We start from the raw sequence: 20,628 nt of genomic DNA, 5'->3' as shown, positions 1-20,628 counted from the left end.
GATCACGTATAAATAACTTATGGTATAAATTTATTTAAAGGAAATAGCGCAGGGCGCTTATTTATATAATTGCACATGCATATTATTGATATTGTGTAAATTTTGGTAGGGGAAATCATTATTTCTGAGACCAGGGTAATTTGTTTTTTCTGTTTTAACCTTTCTAAAGCAAATGCCTATTTCTGTATATATCTGATACAATGAGCCCTTGTTTAGAAAGTCTGCTGTGTATTGTGTTGTGGGGAAATGACTTGTTAGAAGCTTATACCTTTCTTTGGGAATGTGTACTCTGCAACTGTTGGAACAAAATGTCTAATGCTAATCAGGCCTTTTGATGTGTGATGTTTCACTTGGAGACAGGAAGGTTTAATTTAAAATGTGCTGCTACATTTCCTTAGTCTAAAACAAAGATGAAGGACATCACAGCGTTTCTAGAATTTCACAGATAACTGTAAATATTGTTAGCTTTGCAATGCATGTAAATCTATGTTTTGGTAAACAGGGTACATCCTGATTCTAAAAATAGCCTGTGTCCAAATCTGTATAAAAAGCATTGTACTCTACACTGAAATGTATCATTCTTCTGATTTCAACTGACCTGCTCACTGGTACCTTTAACCAGTGAGAGCAAATAAACATCTTGCTTCAAAGAAACTTTGGCATGCTTGGAAACATCTATAATATTGCTGCATTCCTGTTACCTGCAGATTAGACCCTAAATCTAATCCACTCTCCGGCTGTCTCTGAGGTTTGGACCCAAGTTTTCCAGTACCACCGCTCTGCCTGCTAACCATGCAGCCCTGGTCAGTGTGATAGGCCAGGGGGGATCCAGAGACAGCTTCCCTGATCCATAGTAAGAGGTCAGGAGTACCAGCCCAGGTACACCAGTAACGGGATACACTCGCAGCGTCAGTTAACCAGAAGAAACCCGGTACTGGATGCCGGTAATGAGTCTAGTGGTGGTAGCACGAGTAAGCCTCTCCTACTGCGGCAAGAGGGCGCATTTGGGATAACGTAAGGGAACGGTGGCAAAGTAAGCCCAGCCGTTTTCCAGCAACAACAGACAGGGTGGCATAGGTGGCCCATCCCGTCACATATGGTTTTATAGAAAATCCCATAGATACCAGTGTATTTACTCCCTTGTTTTACTTTAATTTGTTATGTGTATACTTCTATATTTATGTTGACTTACTTAATTTGAACTTTTATGAATCACTCTGCCAACATGTATTAGGAACAGCAACAAGCAGGGGCAGTCTGTGAACTTAAAGTGGCCCAGGAAAAAAATCTGAAAGTGGCCTCAAGTGGGCGCGACCAAATTAACTGTGGGCGGTGACTAAACAAAAGTAGACAGGATTAGCACACAGTTATCGTTATCCCTTGCCACATTGGTGGTAGACAAGGCTAATGTAATGTGCAATAACAGGCGGAGTCATAAGTGGACCTAACACACAAGTAGCCAGAGTCAGGATTGTACAACTTCAAAATTTTAATAACATAACAGTATCAACATAGACAGACTGTGCTGTTCTTTCTTATCTGATTTTGCAGCTTTGATTACTTGCTGTTCCCTCCTACCTATTATTAAGCTTTGTTGCTTTATATAAACACACAGCTAGAACACAAACATATACTATATACTAGAGATGAGCGGGCTCGGATTTCGCTAATCCGAGCCCACCCGAACAGTGCGGATCCGAAGGGATCCGAGCACTGTTCGGGTACTTCTGGCCGCCCAAGGAATGCAAAACAAGGCTATGACATCCAAGTCTCGGGTCGGATCTCGCGAGACTCGGATCTCATAAATGCCCCGCTCGCGGCCGCCATCTTCATTCTCCCTGTGGTTACTGAAGAGGGAGGTAGATATGCTCTGTCCTGCTGATTACTTTAGTCAAGTGGTACTTTGTCCTGCTGAGTCCATTAGTACTTTGTCCAGTGCTCTGTCCTGCTGATTACTTTAGTCAAGTGGTGCTTTGTCCTGCTGAGTCCAGTAGTACTTTTTCCAGTGCTCTGTCCTGCTGATTCCAGTGGTGCTTTGGCCAGTGTCTGTGCTGCTGAGTCCAGTGGTGATTTTGTCCTGTATTTGTTTCTGATAAGTCCATAGCAATTTGTTAATTAGCCAAAAATCTTTAAAAAAAATAAAAAAAAATAAAAAAAAATACCAACATTTTTTTAAAAAAAAAAAATATAAAAGAAAAATTGAAAAAGTATAAAAAATATTATAGAGCAATATATTCTTGCAGTCCCAAAAAAGAGGAACTGCCATTTCTATTACTACGTTCATTGTTTGTGCAGTCCAAAAAAAGAGGAACTGCCATTTCTATTACTACGTTCATTGTTTCTGTAGTTCCAAAAAAGAGGAACTGCCATTTCTATTACTACGTTAATTGTTTCTGTAGTTCCAAAAAAGAGGAACTGCCATTTCTATTACTACGTTCATTGTTTCTGTAGTTCCAAAAAAGAGGAACTGCCATTTCTATTACTACGTTCATTGTTTGTGCAGTCTCAAAAAAGAGGAACTGTCATTTCTATTACTACATTCATTGTTTCTGTAGTTCCAAAAAAGAGGAACTGCCATTTCTATTACTACGTTCATTGTTTCTGTAGTTCCAAAAAAGAGGAACTGCCATTTCTATTACTACGTTCATTGTTTCTGTAGTTCCAAAAAAGAGGAACTGCCATTTCTATTACTACATTCATTGTTTCTGTAGTTCCAAAAAAGAGGAACTGCCATTTCTATTACTACGTTCATTGTTTCTGTAGTTCCAAAAAAGAGGAACTGCCATTTCTATTACTACGTTCATTGTTTGTGCAGTCTCAAAAAAGAGGAACTGCCATTTCTATTACTACTTTCATTGTTTCTGTAGTTCCAAAAAAGAGGAACTGCCATTTCTATTACTACGTTCATTGCTTCTGTAGTTCCAAAAAAGGGGAACTGCCATTTCTATTACTACGTTCATTGTTTCTGTAGTTCCAAAAAAGAGGAACTGCCATTTTTATTACTACGTTCATTGTTTGTGCAGTCTCAAAAAAGAGGAACTGCCATTTCTATTACTACATTCATTGTTTCTGTAGTTCCAAAAAAGAGGAACTGCCATTTCTATTACTACGTTCATTGTTTGTGCAGTCCCAAAAAAGAGGAACTGCCATTTCTATTACTACATTCATTGTTTCTGTAATTCCAAAAAAGAGGAACTGCCATTTCTATTACTACGTTCATTGTTTGTGCAGTCCCAAAAAAGAGGAACTGCCATTTCTATTACTACATTCATTGTTTCTGTAGTTCCAAAAAAGAGGAACTGCCATTTCTATTACTACGTTCATTGTTTGTGCAGTCCTAAAAAAGAGGAACTGCCATTTCTATTACTACATTCATTGTTTCTGTAGTTCCAAAAAAGAGGAACTGCCATTTCTATTACTACATTTATTGTTTGTGCATCCCAAAAAAGAGGAACTGCCATTTCTATTACTACGTTCATTGTTCATTGTGGAATTCAGACCAGTTGGAGGAGGTATTGTGGCCCCGGTACCAAATTGGGTACCGGGGCTACTCCACTACACAGTCCAGATAGATGCGTATCAGATATTAAAAAACGTTGACTGTTGCTGCCAAATCCAAAATTAATGAAAATGACCTGTCATCGTCAAAAACAAGAGATATTGACGCGCTCAAACTACACCCTGTATATGCTGCAGAGGATGTAGGAGCAGCCATCTGTGCAGTGGAATTTAGACCAGTTGGAGGAGGTAGGAGCAGACATCTGTGCAGTGGAATTCAGACCAGTTGGAGGAAGTATTCCACTACGTAGTCCAGATAGATGTGAGGTGTTCAGAATAGACTGGAAATTAGTGGAAATGATTCTTATTGAATGTTATTGAGGTTAATAATAGCGTAGGAGAGAAAATTCATCTTTGTATGTAAAGGACACTTTCTACAGCCTATGATTTCTGGGAAGGAACAGGGCAGAGAAGGGGCTTTTTCCCATAGTTAATATACAGTAAGGGCATGTCAAACAAGAGTGCATGCAGCCACACCCGATTCAAGCAGTCACAACTGATTCAAGCTTTGGGCATCTCAAAGGTAATTGCTTAACTGCTGTATCTCTTGCTCCAGCTACATGGCTAGTCTAAGTTCTGATTACTAGTGATGACAGTCACATATGCATGCTTAAACATGTGCTTGCAATCATAATCAACAGTAAAAATTTATTTTATGTTCAGTAGACACTATGAACATCCTAATAAAGGTATTTCATGGGGAAAAAAATATAAAAAAAAAACACTAACTTTTTTTTTTTTTATCATTAATGCCTATATTATTAACAGGTGAAATTAATTGAATAGGGGTTTTTCTGTGCATTCTTTTATACTCCACATAGGTATTGGATGTATCCTGCAGTGTCTTTGTGTAGTAGGGATGAGTAGACCTACACCCGAATTCATCAGCGCATGCAGGGGAAGGCTGGCAAATATTAACCCCGGGGTCAAAATTCGACTCAGCACCCTATTAGGAACATTTTAAAGGGAAAAAAAATGCAGGTGGCCCAGTGGCCCAGCCCAAGGTAGGCCACAATGGGACCGGCCCAGGGGGCAGATGCCCCCCTACCCCACAGCCCAGCCTTCCCCTGAGCACACATATCTTTAGCTCCGTTCCGTGTTGAATTAAGTTGTGGACATGTCCAAATTCCGTACGTTTTAAAACAAATGCATGTTGCGCTCAGTATGGTGCCTTGATGAATCGGGCCCACTGCCTCAAATAGATATTTAATACACACACTATATATGCCAATATATACTATATATTTACACGCACTGACATGCACACATATATATACTATATACACAATTATATACTATAAACACAGTCACTGACACAAACATACATACTATACACACACATATACTCACAGACACGTCTATTTATTTATTTAAGGCTTATAAATAAATCCAAAGTGTTTATGTGTAAGTGTTTACACATAGCAACATGGATTTTTATCACATAGACACAAAAGACTAAGCGAAACTGATTAACAAACAATTATTATGTAGACATAAAAGATTAAGTGAAATTTGATCCGCAATTAATCAACAATAAATGGCTGTTTTTATTGTAATAGTGGTCATTCATATAATAATATATAAATATTATAATTAATATATATTCTTTCACAAATAAATATATATAAATAAAAATTTAGAATAAATAATATTGAACGGGTTTCTAATAAAGACGGATTCAAAGGAAAGTGAAATAAATAAAATTATACCATTTTGTGTAGAAACAAATGAGATTTTATTGAGGAAATTTATTGTGTTTAAAGTAATCAGGTTATATAAACTGGCAGTTATAGATACATGCGAAGAATGTGTTTGAGAACATGAAATCACAGAACGATCGTGAATCATGCTCATTCTAATTTCTTATCGTGTCAAATCTAATTTATATTCTAAGATTAAGAGATATCGATATGTTCTTATCTTATTCAAAATAACCAACATACCCATTCCTTGAAAATGAATCCACCGTGAAAAGAAAAAGGATAGGATCTTCAAAGGTTAACCTAGTTGTTTACATGCAATCAAATATTTTCTGACCAAAATGCTGGTCAATATATATTTAACCTTCCCCCCTTTTTCACCTAGCTTGCCTGGAAAAAGCACATCTAGCGAAACACGTGTTGGCGTCTTGCTCAGTGTGCCTAATCTAATCTAATCTCATTTATTTATACTCCCTATTATTTATCACGATCATTGATGCCAAAATAATTCTTACTCAGCTCTATTAGTGTGTCCAAATCCAAAGTACTAGTTTACGATCAGACAGTGAGCAATTCACTCCCCTTCACTCAATAAGATATAGAGAATCGTCTATATTTAAACGCCTATTTCTCTATCTCTTAGGGAGAATTGAATGAAGGTATAATTATGATGTGCATCGTTATAAATATTTTTCTATGCTCTAGATGACCTATACCTAAGCACAGGAAAGTTATAATATAACAAATTGCTCCATTATATGACACACACTCACACTGTGTAGCTGATATCTATTCTGACACATTATACTATGCGATCTAATGAGGCATTGATTCAGAGATAAAGAGACACACAGCAATTTTATTTCACTTTTCACTCAAACACATTTTTTTGCACATATTTTGCTCTTTTTTTTAAATTACATTGTGTTTTAATATGATTATAATAAAAGTTACATTTTAATATATAGATAGGGATTTTTCATGCATCCTTAACAAATATAAAATTGGGAGTAAGTGTGCGCCATCAAAAATCAGCACTTTTGTTCTTGTGTTTAAAGTACAGTGTCGTTTCCCAGGACTGATAGCAAATTGACTCACACGGCTCACTGCACGTGTGATGTTGAAGCAAGTCCCAATACTTTCGTACATTAAGCTTCCAACAGTGCTTTGGTAAAGGATTAGACTCATCTCTTCGCTGCTTGTCGGTGACATTGCTCTTGTCATTTTTAAGCTTTTATGCACAGGTGTGTTCATACTAATATAGCATCAGAATTTATACTTAGCATTTATTGTATCATGTGGATAAAGGAAACAACTATATGAAACCAGATATTGCAATTGAACATTGTCCAATGTCCAATGTGCTAGCTCGTTATCTTCAACGTATTGTGCTCCTGGATCTTTGAAACTTGTATGGAAGTCTCAAAGATCCAGAGGCACAATATGTTGCAAGCACATTGTACATTCAGTAAAAATATCGGCATTCTCTGAACGTTTGTATAAACTGAGGTTGATGAAATATTTTTCTGACTAGGGAAGTGTGGCTATCAGCCTAAACGTAGTTAAAAATCACGTGGGTGAGTGATTAGGTGTTTAGCCTCTTATATTTGTAACCAATGAAGGCAGAGCAGGGGAGTGGTTTAGCTTTATATAGGTGAATGTTCTCCTCCATTTTCCCCTCTCTGCTTCCGGATTTCCTAGGAGCAGGCTGAGTAGTGAACCTTAGCTTTTGCTATATTGTATTTTGCTGTTTTTTGTGCTTTTTCTGTTGTTTTGTGTTTATTTCTCTTTCTCTAGTTCTCTCTGTTTCCCCTTCTTCCTTTCCCTGTGTGTGTCCCCCCCCCTCTTCCTTCGTTTTCTCCCTTGTGCAGCCGCGGGGCTCCGTGGTTCCATATCCCCCCCAACCCCCCACTCCACCTTCCTCTCTCTCCTCCAGTTTTCTTTCTTCCTTCGGGGGTGTTTTTACCTGGGGTATTATGTCACGGCCTACTCGGATGCGCAACGTGCCAGCAATATTTCAGGTCTCCCCTCCCGGTGTCAGGTCCCTTCCGGCCACCCCCCTTTCAGTTCCTGCTGCTGAGGTGGCCCCCGGTGTTAGCGGTGTGTCCGCTAGGGGGTCCCGCAGTGCCTCCCCTTCCTCCAGGTCCCTCCAAGGTAAAGCTACATCCGGCCGATAGTAGAGGGGCAGCGGGGTCGGGCGGGGTTGTGCGAGCGGGGAGGGCGCGTGAGTCTGTTTCCACCTCGGGTCCCCGTCATATTCCTGCGGGTGTTCCAGGGCCAGCAGTTCCTTCAGGGGGGCGCCATCTTTAGAAGCTGGGAGTCAGCGGGGGGGCGGCCGGCAGTTCAAGGGGTTGTTGGGGGCCTAGGAGTAGTGTCCCTCTACAGAGGGTTGGGTCCTGTCATATGGGATCCCACCAGTCGGGATGAGGGGGTAGGCAGGCCCTCTGGCAGTGGTATGGCCAGCAGTGGGGGGTAGGGGGTCAGGAGGTCGGTTGGTCCTTTCCCTCTTTTTCTGGTAATGCGGGGTCTGGGGTGTCTGGTCCGGGCGGGTCTGGTCGGGGGGCCCAGGTGCTGGGTAGCATGGGGGGCGGGGTTTCCTCGGTGGGTTCTTTGTTCTGGTCTCCGTTCCCTGTGGGTTCGTCAGTTCTCCCATCCCTTGCGGCGGGCAGAGGTAGCAAGGCCATTGGGGTGCAGCCTGTTAGGTTGGGGCAAATAGAGGGGGTTCAGCAGTCGGGGGGAGGGCATGTAGGGGTCAATGCAGGGGCTAGTATGGGGTCCTGGAGCTTGCCCTATCATCCACAGAATTTTCCGTTGGCTTGGAGCCGCAGTTCAGATCCCTCCCCCCCGTATCCTATCCCTTCGGGTAGTTATACCCATTCATACCCAGTCCCGGTCCTCGCAGTGTCCAGCAATGTGGGGCAAGGTTTGGGGTCAGTCGGCACGGGGCTTGTGTTTCCTCCTCCTCCAGGATTTGTGGGGCTTTGGGAGGAGGCTAGGGGCAGTTCAACAGATGAGGCGTAGTTATGGCGCCCAGGTGACAAGCATCTTGTGTCTACTGGTGTTAACATGCCTATGTTTGCAGAGTCTCAAGTTCCAGTGGTCGGGGCAGCAGGACAAACATCTCAACCGCACATAGAGAATACGGAGGCATGTCAACAAGTGGAGGCCGGGACGGAAAGTCGGGGGTTGCCAGCCTCAGCATCTGTAGAAGTAGAGATGGGTCCGGAACTGCAACAGTCGGGTGTCATGGAGACCTCGTAGGTCCCGGGACCTTTGGGGGTGGCAGGACCCCAATAACAACAGGACGTTAGCGGTGAGTTGTCGGATGTTAGCCGTTCACACAGAATTATAGTCCTCCCATGTCATCCACTGACGAGGATTCTCCCTCTTTATCGGGGGAGGGTCCTCGGAAGTTGATAAAGATACTTAACACTCACTTTAGCAGGTCAGGGGCAAAAGGGGATAGGAGAGTTTCTACAGTAAAGAAAGCTGTGGTTAGAGCCCCCATGGTCCAGTGTGAGTACACAGCCCTCTTAACGGGTGTGCGCGCTTGCATTAGGGACAGGATTAAAAAGGGCTGTTAGTGAATATGTTTGAAAAATGAAAGCGGGAAAGAAAGGGCTTGAGGCGGCCTGCGCCAAGGGCGGCATATGTGAGGAGGCATATAAGACTTACCCGGTTTGGGTGGAAGGATATTGTGCGCTTGCTGCTTGCTATATTGTGACAAGACCGGAAGCGAGTGAGGAAGTATGGAAATATATGCACCTCATAAATGAGATGTATCTTAACGATCGCCCAGGTAACTGGCTTAACTATGACAAACTATTTAGGGAGAAAGTGGAAGGTCAGGTGGACATGCCGCTTGGAATCAAGGATGTGGAGATTTGGATGCAGCTTAATAGGGCTAGTGCAGTTTTTGGATCAGGAGGTCAGGGGACTCGGTTTCAGCAAGGGGGAGACGAGGAGCTCCCCAGTTTACGAAAAACAGATGCTATGTGTTTAATAATTCCTCGTGTGGCAGGAGAGAAGCGTGTCGGTACGTTGTTTGCTCCCTTTCTTAAATTGAAACAGGTTCAGGCACTCTTAGGACTGTTTAATTTTGCATGCAGGGTTATTCCTGTGGGAAGGATTTTTTGCAGAAAGCTACAGCTTTCCACGGTGGGTAGGTATAGGCCTCATGCGCTCATTACACTTAAAGATGAGATCAAACAGGATCTGATGGTGTGGACATCGTTTTTGAAGAGATTTAACAGTGTTAGAATTTGGCCTCCCCCCCCATTTCCACTAAAGATTTAGAATTGTTCACAGATGCAGCAGGGTCCCCGGGTTTTGGTGCATTCTTTCAGGGTGAGTGGTGTGCATAAGAAATTTGCTGGTTTTAGAGTTATTGGCCATTGTCATGGCCTTGGAGTTGTGGGCTCCTCAGCTTAGGAGTCATAATGTGTCATTTTGGTGCGATAATTTGGGGGTAGTTCAGGCAATAAATCGCCAGAGTGCATCTTCCAGATCAGCGGTGAACTTGCTGCGGGTGCTGGTGCTTCGTTGCTTGGATTATGACATAAATTTTCGTGCCAAGCATGTCCCGGGAATAGAAAATTGCATTGCTAATTCCCTTTCCAGATTTGATTGGGGGCGGTTTAGATCTTTGGCTCCGGGGGCGAATCCCGTAGGTTTAGATTGTCCATCTTATATTTGGCTGATGGTCGGTCCGGCTTAATGTTTTTGGCTGAAGCTTCCTTAGCTCCCTCTACGTTGAAGGCTTACCTGTTGGCGTGGAAGCGCTGGGAGAGTTATTTGTTGTCTTCTGGCAGGCGGTTACCAGGTGATGGCTCGGACATAGGACTTTAGTAAAGCATCCATGTCATCTACAATAGCAGGTATATCGTTTATGGCAAAGGTTCGGGGGCTCTCGGATCCTACGAAATCATTCTTAGTTAAGAAATCCCTAAAAGGTTGGTCTAGATTACACCCTGTACCCAGAGATCACAGACGTCCTATAGATACGTTTTTGTTGGCCCGGTTAATTAGGGTTTTGCCAGATATAACTGTGGATGTTTTTGAGGCTTCTCTTTTCAGCGCAGCGTTCTCCATGGCTTTTTACGGGGCTTTGAGAGTGGGGGAGCTGGTGGCTCAGCCAAAAACTCAGTTAGGGTCAGCCATGTTAGCTAATGTAATTTTAAATACGGATACAATTCAAATTAAGATAGCCCGGTCTAAAACAGACCAATTGGGGGTTGGTCATTGGCTATCTCTTGCAAAACAGCTGGATGGTACGATTTGCTCAGTTAGGCTTTGCCACGAGTTGGCTGAGGCACGACCTCAGCAGGCGGAAGCTTGGTTGGTGCATAGGGACAGCTCCCCGGTTACCAAGTTTCAATTCCATGCTATTTTGTGCAAAGCCTTGGGGCTACTGGGTTTACCTTCGACTGAATTTGGCACACACTCATTCCATATTGGCGCAGCGACAGTGGCAGTGACAGATGGGGCATCTGGTACAGCTATTCAGGCTTTAGGTAGATGGAAATCCAGTAGTTATAAGAAGTACATTTGACCTGATGTTTAACCATATTGTTTTGCTTCCCTTTTGCAGCTCTTCCTTTTCTACTCTTTCTTTTCTCAGGTAGTAGACCCAGGGGTTAGCTGTTCGCCGCGTTTTGCGGGTGCGTGAAGGGCTTTTTCCCACCGGGTTTTCACCTTCACCTGGGTCGCTGCCTTTCCTTTCTCGTTCTATTTAATGTTGGAAGTAAAATCACCCCTTCCTTGCGTTAGTTTTTTCTTTATCTCAGGATTAAAGTAGTTTTCAGGTTGCATTAAGTTTCTGTATTTATGTCAAGTTGTATTTGTGTTTTTTGGTTATTTTAGTTACTGCTGGTTATTTCTTTTAGGGGTGGATATCAGAAAGTTGGCGGTTTGGTTTTTGGAACACTCCTTTGTCTTCTGGGCTGGCAGACACGCTTTTTCCCGGAGGTGTCCGTGGTTTCCGGTGAATGCGGAAGTTTTATGGATAGGCCGTCGGGGCATGAGATGGATGGAGTTTATGTCGGTGCTTTCTAGGGAAATTACGGAGCGTGGTGTTCCTGATATTCTCGTTATACACTTGGGTGGCAATGATGTCGGTCAAATTAAATCCTTGGACCTCATTATAAAAATCTGTGATGATATTTCTGCAGTTTCTATTCGTTGGCCATCCATAAAATTACGTTGGTCTTACATTGTTCCCCGCAGGAGTTGGAGGTTCGATTTGCCCCCTATGGCCATAGCATCGGTGGTTAGAAAAGTTAACCAGGTGGCCAGTAAGTTTTTTAGAGAATCCGGGGGTTTCCCCATTCCTCATCCATTGCTTAAAGCTGAATTTGAACATTTATTTAGATCGGATGGGGTTCATTTGTCCGATGTTGGTATTATAATTTTTATTGACCAGTTATTATGGAAGCTCAGAGTTGTGTTTAGGGCTGTGGTTGGCAGACCGCGTTTATAGCTCTCTGCGGCGTGGGTGGGAGAGCAGTGCAGTCGGTAAGTTTGCATATGGTGCTTGGGTTATCTCGTCATAGGTCACTACTCCCCCTTTTGGATTGTGTTGTCATCATGTGTGTTGGGTCCAGTGAATGGGACTCTGGGCCAGTTTGTTGAATATTTTACTGGCGGTTATAAGGGGGGTGTAGTCTTACTGTTGGACAGATATTTCGCACCGGCCAATAGATAAGGTATTGTCCTGGGTTGGTGGTACAATGGTCTGACCTTTCCACCGTTATTGGTTTTGTGTTTGCTGACTGCCCTGCTCTCGTCCGCCTTTCAGCCCCTTTAGTTTAATATTAGCCATTTAATAAATATATTTTATTCCAACGTTATTCTGGTGTCCGTGTCTTTATTTGTTTATTCAGGTATTATGGTAAACACTAAGAACTTCCACACTGTGCATTTTAGGGTACTCTACTGTCAGTTATCTTTGCGTTTTATTTTGTGTAACATAATAATTAATATCTGATATATGTAAGGAATATAACCCTGGATGTGAAATATAAGGATAACCAAACACCAGGAGATCATAAACTATGTGACATCAGCATACAACTCTATCCGGATATTTTCTATTCAATAGGGATATTTATGTTATTTATACTGTTCAATATATATTTTTTTATTATGTTCATTTATGAAATTAATGTGCAACATTGATTTATTATATTGTCAATATCGGTGTCTATATGCATACCTTTGAATTTTATAATCATCTTATATTTTATATGATTTTTATGCCTTGTATTATTTTAGCAAATACATTTTTCTAACATACCAGTGCTCCTTTTACCTTTATATTTACCCCTTGAGACATTCTAGTAGGATGTTTTGTTGGTAGCAGCTAGTATAGTTAGTAATTACCATATTGATCAGTATTAGCACCGTAGAGCGCCTTTTGTCTTGTTGCTTTATTCTTTGTCCTCATACACAGTTTGTAAAGCAGTCCTCATACCTTTTGGTGACTCTTTGCCGTTAAGGATGGAATACACGTGCTGTTCTACAGCTAAGCCTATGGTGCCCAAAGCTCTATCCACCTCATCAGCGTTTGTACGTGCCTCTGAATCAATCGTGGTTTTAGACAACTTTTCCCGCTTTAACTGCATTTGCATGGCATATTTCCATTTTGCATAATTCTCAGATCCTTTTTAATTTTGTAAAGCTCATACTGGTGCCTATGCTGTGCATTTTTCTTGGTGTACTGAATAAAGGACTCAGTTTCAGCTTCATTTTATTCTTGAGTACCTCTGCTACTGTTCTTATCGTTTAAGAGTTTACTTTAACACATGGTGCTGGGCTCATAACCTATCGGTTATACCTTTGGTGTTGTAAAAGGTGTTGGCAGTGTTAGGAGGATGTGAAGCCACAAACACTTTTAACTTAAACAGGGTGTTGTTTTTTGAACTTGGTAACAACACTTGATTATGCAGGTAGTCACAGTTGGTATACTTTATAGTACAGCAGCAAACAGGTTCATGCAGTTCTATATGTAGTCTTGCACACTCTTATACACATATGGAGATGTTTGCTATTGGTATAGACTGTAACACTCCCCTCTGTACGTCTGTACAGTTTATGTTATGGTGCAGACTCTCCTATTACTATAGGGTGCATTTGGGTCACTTTACAGGTCTTTTGGGGACTTCATATTACATGTGGTCACACAGCTATCAGTGCTGCGACTGTTCCCCTTATTAGTCTCAATAGAATCTCGGCTCAAAACCTATCTTCCTGTTTCTGCTGGCCACCCATGCGCAGTAGCGCATATCGGATGCTTGGCATCCTGACCCACTTCCTCCTCCTAGACCACCGCGGAATCTGGTTCAAGTGTATTCAGACAATATTATAAACAAACATTTCTACTAGCATAGAGATTGTGCTGATTTTTGGATGGCGCTTGTTACAATAGAAAAATATTTATCAAAAATAAGAAGAGAGGTTATAAACATCTAACTCAGATACACAACCCCATGTGTTTAATTAGCATGTTCCATTCATTTGGTTCTTATGGAGTTTCTTTCAATCACCAGCTCCCTGCACAATTACAGCTCAAAGCACACAAAAAAATATATATATATATACAACAACATTTCTGACATTCTCAAATAAACATATATATATATATATATATATATATATATATATATACAGAGAGAGAGAGAGAGAGAGAGAGAGAGAGGGCCAATCCCCCAGCACACTGCTACAACCAGCAAAGGAGTTGCTAATTCAACTTGTACATAAAAATGCAAAATTCTCAGTTGCACACATTTGCAAATATATGGTAAGCCACCCGCCCTGGGTGCGGTTCTGTGCGCAAGTGAGAATTCTGCATTTTTATGCACAGGTAGAAATAGCAGCTCCTTTGGTAGTAATAGCAATGTGCTGGGAGATTTTTATCTCATCATCATCATTTATTTATATAGCGCCACTAATTCCGCAGCGCTGTACAAAGAACTCATTCACATCAGTCCCTGCCCCATTGGAGCTTACAGTCTAAATTCCCTACTATAGACACACACTCACACACAATCTGTAATTGTTCCTTTGGGATAACCCCATTCTTTCAAGCACCTGCCGTGAACCTATAAATTGAATGAGCAACTTCCATTTCTGTATTAGATAGATAGATAGATAGATAGATAGATAGATAGATAGATAGATAGATAAATAGATAGATAGATATAGGGTTGTCAGCAGAATACCTATTAGTGAATCTGGTGATACACAGAGTAGCCTGACTTTGAAAAATCTGTCGTTGTTGGGTACTTGCTGCTGCTGTTCCTACTGCTGAAGGCGATTCACCAACCCAGTGGGCTGTCACAGTCATATAATCTTTAGCTTGCCCAGCTCCACTTACACGTGGTTAAGTGTACAGTGGGTAGAATGGCATTCTGTAGCCCAATAATTACATTTTTACAAACTTTCTGTTAGAGGTGCGGTTTTGCTTTTCCAGTAAAATGGTGTTGTGATGGAATTTGGTAATGGGGACACAGGACCTCAATTAAGTGTCTAAAACCAGCTGCATTAATTGTGGATAATGGACGCAGATCTAATATTAGCATAGTTGCCATGGCGTCTGTCAATCGCTTTGCAACTGACAGCTTTCATACTTGCTACCTCTGGCAAAGGATTGTTTAACAGTCTATTGTTGTAAACTACTAGTAGTCTTCTTCTTGGTCTACTTCTGGGAAGAAGATCCACCTCATGAGCAGCAGCAACAGCAGCAGTGTGGTCAAGAATTCTTCAGGGGCATCCTGGATAGGGGAGGAGTCATCCAGCCTTAGCAACTTGGAAGCATGACTAACTACGCTCACAAATGAGGATATTGATGAGAAAGGTGTTGTAGGTGTAGTTTGCAGGTGCAGGGATCTAGCTGAGAGAAAGGAGCTAGCTGATGCTGGACTGCTTGTTGTTATTTTTTTAGCATAAGTTTCAGAGTTTCCCAACAACTTGCCATGAACTTGCTTCAAATGGCTTAATAAAGATGACGTTCCTAGATGGTTAAGGTCCTTATCTCGACTGACTGTGGCTTTACAAACACTACAAATGGCTAGACAACTGTCGTCAGGATTTGGGTAAGATTATTCCACACATAAGTGGTGGATTATTTGGTCTTATGCCCAGGCATGACAATAGCCTTCTTCTTATCACTGACAAGAATTGCTTCCACTGATGCAGGACTTACACAAACAACATTATCCTCATTAACATCCTTATTAGCTCCGTCATCAGCTACAAAAATATCCCCCTCATCCTGTTGCAATCCAAATGGGTATCCTCAATTTGTGTATCACCGGCTACACTAAGAGGCATATCGCTGACAACCTGTTTGAAAAACTAAGGGATGTCATTGCAACACAGCTTATCCTGCTTGGACTTTCCTGAGGATATGTGATTTCTGGTAATGCTACCAATAATGTGAGAGCATTACAACGAGGAGAATATCATCCCATTTCCTGTTTTGCTCACACAATCAACTTGGTGGTACAAAGTTTTAAAAAGATGACAGTGACATGTAGGAGATGCTGTCTGTGTCCCAAAATATTTTGGGTAATTTTCGGCATTCTGCAACAGCATGTAGGAGATTGCAACAGCTGCAAGAACAATAAAATTTGAGGTGGAATGTACTTTAGTCAGGCACAGTGGAGAATACTTTCTCTGTTGTGCAAGGTGCTGAAACCACTTTAAGTAGTCACATGTGAAGTGACTTTAGACACTGTTAGCTTGAGCCAAGTGATTCCCCTAATTAGACATTAGGAAAATCAGCTAGAAAAATTAAAGAAAGAGATGAAACAAACCAATTCCGCTAACTATGGTGAATTTGTAGATCAAGTACTTTATTCGCTTCGCCAGGATCCGAGAGTTATCAACATCTTGAAATCAGACCACTACATTTTGGCAACTGTGCTTGATCCTAGGTTTAAGAACTATGTCTTCTCTTTCTTTCCAACTGACCAGATCTCAAGAGATGCAATGAGTTCCAGGTCAGCAAGCTGAAAGCTCAACTGGTACATGACTCAATGACGTCTCCTCCTTTAGTTTCTCTGGCAACTGCTGCTAGGACTTAACATAGTTTTCCCAAGACACCCAGTGGCGATGCAGATGAGAAGAATTGCCCAAAAACTGTGACAGCTCTGCCGTAAAATGAACTGCAAATTTTACGAGGAGGGCCATTACCGGCAATTACATCAAAGTACAGAGACATCTGTAATGTTGGATTCCAGCAGGGATGAATTAGTATTGTGTGAGGATGATGTACACAATGATGAGGGTGAGGATGAGGATGAGAATGAGGATGAGGATGATGACACAAAATATTGCAGGTGCTGGGATCTAGCTTAGAGAAGGACGCTAGCTGATGCTTGCATGCTTCTTAATATTTTGGGTAGAATGGCACGTTGGCAATTTTATGTTTTTCTACAGTCATTGCCAAAACTTTTGAGAATTACACAAATATTGGTTTTCTCAAAGTTTGCTGCTTCAGTGTTTTTAGACCTTTTTGTCAGATGTTGCTATGGTATACTGAAGTAAAATTACAAGCATTATATAAGTGTCAAAGGCTTTTATTGAATATTACATTAAGTTTATGCAAAGAGGTAATATTTGCAGTGTTGACCCTTCTTTTTGAAGACCTCTGCAATTCGCCCTGGCATGCTGTCAATCAACTTCTGGGCCACATACTGACTGATGGCCGCCCATTATTGCCTTATCAATGCTTGGAGTTTGTCAGAATGCGTGGGTTTTTGTTTGTCCACCCTCCTCTTGAGGATTGACCACAAGTTCTCAATGGGATTAAGGTCTGGGGAGTTTCTTGTCCATGGACCCAAAATTTCGATGTTTTGATCCCAAGCCACTTAGTTATCACTTTTGACTTATGGCAAGGCACTCCATCATGCTGGGAAAGGCATTGTTTGTCACCAATCTGTTCTTGGATGGTTGGGAGAAGTTCTTGGAGGGTGTTTTGGTACTATTCTTTATTCATGGCTGTGTTCTTAAGCAAAATTGTGAGTGAGCCCACTCCCTTGGCTGAGAAGCAACCCCACACATGAATGGTCTCAGGATGCCTTACTGTTGGCATGACACAAGACTGATGGTAGTGCTCACCTTTCCTTCTCTGGACAAGAGTTTTTCCAGATGTTTCAAACAATCTGAAAGGGGATTCATCAGAGAAAATGACTTTGCGCCATTCCTCAGCAGTTCAATCCCTGTACCTTTTGCAGAATATCAGTCTGTCCCTGATGTTTTTCCTGGAGAGAATTGGCTTCTTTGCTGGCCTTCTTGACACCAGGCCATCCTCCAAAAGTCTTTGCCTCACTGTGCGTGCAGGTGCACTCACACCTGTCTGCTGCCATTCCTGAGAAAGCTCTGCCCTGGTGGTGCCCCAATTCCGCAGCATAATCAACTTTAGGAGACGTCCTGGAGCTTGCTGGTCGTTCTTGGGCACCCTGAAGCCTTTTTAACAACTTTTGAACCTCTCTCCTTGAAGTTCTTGATGATCCGATAAATGGTTGATTTAGGTGCAATCTTACTAGCAGCAATATTCTTGCCTGTGAACCCCTTTTTGTGCAAAGCAATGATGACTGCACATGTTTCCTTCCATGGTTAACAGAGGAAGAACAATGTTTTCAAGCACCACCCTCCTTTTAAAGCTTCCAGTCTGTTTTTCTGACTCAATCAGCATGTCAGAGTGATCTCCAGTATTGTCCTCGCCAACACTCTCATCTGTGTAAACAAGAGAATCACTGACCTGATGTCAGCTGGTCCAGGACTGAAAAGCAGTAGAAATGTTGTTTTTGGGATAAAGTTCATTGTCATGGAAAAGAGGGACTTTGAAATCAATTGCAATTCATCTGATCACTCTTCATGACATTCTGGAGTATATGCAAATTGCTATCATAAAAGCTGAGGCAGCAGACTTTGTGAAAAATAATATTTGTGTCATTCTCAAAACTTTTGGCCATGACTGTACAGTAAACTTTCCCTTTATTAGAGAGGTGTTATTTTCTTTACCAATGTAAAAGCTTGTTTTTTGGATTGTAATTTCCCTGACTTAATCCTACTATGCGCTTGAGCATAGGCTTTAGTATATGACATAGAAGGACTAGTATCAGTATGACTGGTGCTAGCAGCTGATTGCTGTATCAATGGTGCTGAGCTATGGCACTGGAGACTGACAATATTACTGCTATGCTTTCTGTTTCTGTGTGAGCAATGGGACTGTACAATGGCACTGGAGACTGGAGAGTGACAATAACACTGCTACCTTTTCTGTTTCTGTGTGAGCAATGCCACTGAGACTGGAGAGTGACAAGACCATAGCCACACCTCCTGTTTACTTTCTGTATGAACAGTGGCATAGAGCAATGTGACTATAGACTGGAAAGTGACAAGAACACTGCCACCACTGTTTTTGTGTTAGCAATGGCACAGGGCAATGTCACTGGAAACTGATAAGAACACTGCCACCCCTCCTGTTTCTGTATGAGCAATGGCACACAGCTATATCACTGGAGACTAATAAGAACACTGATAAAAAAAAAGAGATGGAAAAATCAGCGCAGAACTAGGTCTAGAGAGTTGACAGTAATACAATAAAACACATAAATCAAACATAAGTTTGGTGCTAGTGAGCCTTGTGTAGCAGTCTCATATTTTCAAATAAATAAAGCAGTCTCTCAGTCGACATAAGGAAAAATACGCAAAAAGTTCATCAACAACCTTATCCGTGGAGAACTCTTATATTCTCAAGTTCATTCAGTTTATATTCAGATACCGATCCCTTGATTCCAATCAATGATTCTTCTTACATTGTCTCACTATGGAACATGAAAATGGAACAAAAACCCATCATAGTGCAGACCTATAAATACTCCATAGATGGCACACACCCTATGTGAGTGAAGACAAGCACACTTTCCATATAAACAGGTGACATCCTCCATGATCCGCTCCTAAGGGAATGCACTTACAAGACCATGTGTTGATAGTAGGCATAATGTATTATATCATGTGTATTCTTCTCTTTTGCGCCAACGTGTATCTGGATAAACTCGTAGCAAGATATATCAAAGAAAAAACATATTGATAGTGCATTATCTCTTTTAAAATGGCCTCTTTATTGAAACACTATAAAACATATATTAAAACCATTAAAAAAGGGACATTCTTTTTGACATCTCATTCCAGATGGTCTTTTACCCCAGTATCTGTCTAAAAAGTACCCACTTTTGACACAGATACAGAAGAATTCACAGAGAAATAGTACAGGATTTTGAACTATTGTTCTTTTTCTTTGATGGAACTCATCATTAGTGAAAGGATGAAAATGTTATCAGGAATCTGTCAGGAAATTGAGGTTTTGAAATCCCGATTACTCCATTTTTCGAGTTTAGTAAAATACAAAGTTTTAAAAGATGTTATTATCAACAAATTAGACAAACAAGAGAGGTATATTATGGAAAATAAACAAAAAAGTATATGAGAGATAAGGAGGACTTCACCATGGGAAGAGTATATAATCTAGGGGCTAAAATTAAGGATAAATGTATTGAAAACCAACAGGATGTAGAGGGACCATCTAGAATGGAAATAGATAAAACTTGTCAGAACAAGAGATGGGAAGAACGCCTTAGAGAAAAGCGTGGTGGAAATAATAGCATCTCCCGGGAAGTTAAAGTTCCAAGAGATTCGAGAAGCACTCAATCATATATACATAGGGATAGGCTTGATTCTGACGTTGAGAAAAATACCAACCTCAAGGATTGGCACAGGGTTAGACCGGTATGGTACCCATATGGATATAGACAAAAGGACAGGGATGAGGATTATATACAGAATTTAAGACATCCCATCTCCACCAGTAATAGATATGAAGTACTCAACCAACAGGGATTTTTTTAGTAAAATAAAATACATTAATAGAAGAGCTAATTGAAAAATGGGGGGTCACCAAAAAGGAAAGAAAATCCGGTCACGGAAATCAGTAGAAATAATTAGTGACCAATCTCTGCAAGTAGAAATATAAAAAAGAGTAAATATTTATAATCTAAGCAAATATGTTCTATCCAAAGATGAGGAAACCTTGCTTGCCAAGGGATTCAAGTTTGCCCCTTTGAGTGAACCAATAGCTTTAATTTATTTGTGGATCTTCAAAAGTTTATTAGGAACATTACTTTAAAAAAACTCTTCAGCAAACAAAATGATCATGTTTATGAGTCTGAGACAAGGGGCCTGATTCATTAAGGATCTTAAATTAAGAAGTTTCTTATTTAAGTCTCCTGGACAAAACCATGTTACAATGCAAGGGATGCAAATTAGTTTTCTGTTTTGCACATAAGTTAAATACTGACTGTTT

At 41.1% G+C, this 20,628-nt stretch overlaps 1 protein-coding gene across 1 annotated transcript in view; it reads right to left on the bottom strand.

Annotated features, from left to right (window-relative positions):
- Positions 1-20,628, bottom strand: part of TNNI1 (troponin I1, slow skeletal type) — a 109,752-nt gene that overhangs the window by 77,647 nt on the left and 11,477 nt on the right. The window lies entirely within an intron of this gene.

This window comes from Mixophyes fleayi, chromosome 2 (genome assembly GCF_038048845.1).
Source record: "Mixophyes fleayi isolate aMixFle1 chromosome 2, aMixFle1.hap1, whole genome shotgun sequence".
Taxonomy (NCBI): domain Eukaryota; kingdom Metazoa; phylum Chordata; class Amphibia; order Anura; family Limnodynastidae; genus Mixophyes; species Mixophyes fleayi.
Note: the sequence above shows the minus strand (reverse complement) of the source record. Positions and strands in the feature narration are given on the sequence as shown.